Here is a 3,140-nt window from a genome sequence, read left to right on the forward strand (position 1 = left end):
GCAAACTTTATATGCCCCAATATAGGGGAATGCCAGGGCCAAAAGAATGGGAATGGGTGGGTAAGGAAGTGGGGGGCGCTATGGGGGACTTTTGGGATAGCATTGGAAACGTATTTGAGGAAAATATGTAATAAAAATATTAAAAAAATAAATAAATAAAAAAAAAGTTTAAAAAAAAACAAAAACAAAAACAAAAAAAAGATAGAGAGCCCATTGAACCTATGGTGCCACCTCTTAATGAAATTGTGTAATCATGACCACTCAGTCTAGTTTTTTCAGCTACCTGAGAACAAGTGCCTAGAGGTGGTTTTTCATAGCAAGCAGAACTCTTTGCTTCTAAATAATATGAAGCCTGCCTGTGAAAAACATTCTGGCTGTCATAGCACTCCTCAGTCTAAGGCAAATTATCTCCCACTTTCTCCAGCAATGATGCTTCCCCAGCTGTTATCTCAGTCATTGGTGCACATCTGGCAGGATCCTCTAATATCAATTCTTCAGTTACTGGGGTTCAAATATTTTGAGATACCCTAAAAATACCATACAAGATGGAGTTAAAAACTGAACCAGGGAGAGCAGACTTGAAGCACACTTTTACATACAGGAGTAATGTTGCAATTACCCATGGTCTGAAAAAGTTCTTTAGTTGTTGCTGTGGAATAATGATCACAGTTGAAAATTTTTGGAAGCCTGGCAACAGAAACATCACTCTGCTTGTCTCACAGTGGAGAACAAGACAGGATCTTAATGTCACAGAAGAGAAGTATTTAAAAAAAAATTCCCCTTAGATATTTTCTTTGATTACATTTCAAATGTTATCCCTTTTCCTGGTTTCCCCTCTGAAAACCCCATCCCCACCCCACTCACCCTGCTCACCAATTCACCTACTCCTGGTCTCTTTCCTAGGTTTTCTATCTCCAGAGTTGTTTCCCTTTGTGATTTCTTTATTGTTTCTATTTCCTTTTTTAGATACTGGGTGGTTTTGTTCAATTCCTTTACCTGATTGTTTGTGTTTTCCTGTAATTCTTTAAGGGATTTTTGTGTTTCCTCTTTAAGGTCTTCTACCTGTTTACCTGTGTACTCTTGTATTTCTTTAAGGGAGTTATTTATGTCCTTCTTAAAGTCCTCTATCATCATCATGAAATGTGATTTTAAATCAGTCTTGCTTTTCTGGTGTGTTGGGGTAACCAGCTTTATTGTGGTGGGAGTACTGGGTTCTGATGATGCCAAGTAGTCTAGGTTTCTGTTGCTTATATTCTTGCTCTTGTATTTCACCATCTGGATATTTCTGGTGTTAGCTGGTCTTGCTGTCTCTGACTTTGGCTTGTCCCCCCCTGCAAGCCTGTGTGCCAGTACTTCTGGGAGACAAGTTTTCTCTGGGATGAATTTGGCTTTGGAGAGCTGTGGTACAACGTCAGCTCTGGGTTACAGACAGAGACCAGAAGGATCCTGTCCCTAGCTGATCCTTGGTTCCTATGTCCTGATGGCTCTGTGAGTGTCCCTCTTGGGCCAGGAATTTGAAGAGAAGTGGTGGTCTTACCTGTACTCACAGGTGTGTAGGAACTCCTGGGAGACCAGCTCTCTTCTGGCAGTATTTGGGTATGGAGCCTTGTGGCAGAGGATCTGCTACAGGTAGAGACAGAAACTGGAAGGCCAGAAGAGAACTTCTTAACCAAGCCCCAGGAGCTTGGAATATTATCTTTATCTCCTGCTTGGATGGTCTTTGGAGAAAGAATTGCTTCTACCAGTGATAGGTTCTTACTACACTTGGAGGACAAGACTGAGGTATAATTGTAACAAATGATACATACCTTCAGAGAGTTTTTGACTGAGTCAGTGTCCTGGAGAGAAATTATTACAAAAAGACTCCTTTAGTACACATTTGTGGGGAACGTATTTATGATTCTTGATGACTCTCTGGGAAGAAACAGACCTCAGCTAGAATAATTTCTTTGAAAGGAGAGCTTTCTTAGAGACATGCAGCTGCTATCCAATGCCCTGTCTTGCAGAGCCCTGGCACCCAGGGAACCAACACCAGCCACTAGCCTCCACCCCAGGTCTGGTAGCCTCTTCAAGCCCCTGGCTTTCTCAGCAGTACTACATGGCACCCTTGACCACCTTTCTCAGTATGCAGCGCAATCTTCCCACTTTAGCACAGAGATCCACAGAGACCAGAAAGCTGAGGGTGACACTGTTGAAGATCTTCCCTGACTCTGAGCAAAACTGAAGATTGACTGGATTCTGGTAGCTCAGCTGTGTGTGAAAGACATTAGTGCACTCTGGTGTTGAACTGAAGTCTGAACTGAGAGTCCAGTGATTATGGGGCCAGAGGGTGCTGCCAACTGTGGGAAGTACCATAGTGTGACAACGCCTTCCCAGAGTGAACATAGCTGTACTGCATAGAAAAAAAGGATGGAGATATTTTGTGTATAAGAAAAGAAGATCCCCAGGAAACAGAAAGGAAAATAACTCCTAGAAATAGACTTAATAATGCTTTATTAACTTTGAATTTTTTTGAAAGTCAGTGCATCAGGAACAATGCTGCTAAAAGACACTGGATTATTAAAAGAAAAACTGATGAATTAGATTAACTGGTATAATGTAAAGATGTTTTAAGATCAGAATGGAAGTCAGTATGTGTTGCAGTGGGGCTGGAATGCAAGCATGCCACACATTTTTAATCCCAGTGATGTCTAATTGTGGGGCTGACAAAGTGATGAATCAGAGAAAGATTTGACAGAATGAGTCAGAGATAGGATATGTCCAACTCTCATGAAAACAGCACAGGGAACGGGAAGCTATTTAAGAGCATCAATTGGAGAGAGACTCTGTCAGTTGGGAGTCAGTTCATAAGATCAGTGTAGTTCATGAAGTTCAGTGCAGTTTGTGCAGTGCAATTGAGAAGCAGTGAAGTGGAGTTGAATTTGTGGCCATTCAGTTAGTGGCAGTTCACTTAGTGGAGTTCAGAGGCAGTTTTAACCAGGACAGTTTAACCTGTCTCTGGACAGATTGCAGAGAGAACAAGCTAGACATAGGTAAAGATAGAATGAGCCAGAGAATAAAAAGTAGCCAGAAGATTAGAACAGATGGCCAGAGTTAGAGGCCAAGCAGAGCAATTCAGTGAGTTGCCCAATGGAATCAAT

General features: G+C 41.7%; 1 pseudogene; it reads left to right on the plus strand.

Moving 5' to 3' along the window:
* The window catches only part of LOC110305829, a 33,496-nt pseudogene extending 31,210 nt beyond the window's left edge, over positions 1-2,286 (plus strand).
* Positions 2,287-3,140: the final 854 nt, after the last annotated feature.

Source organism: Mus caroli, chromosome 2 (genome assembly GCF_900094665.2).
Source record: "Mus caroli chromosome 2, CAROLI_EIJ_v1.1, whole genome shotgun sequence".
In the NCBI taxonomy this organism is placed as follows: domain Eukaryota; kingdom Metazoa; phylum Chordata; class Mammalia; order Rodentia; family Muridae; genus Mus; species Mus caroli.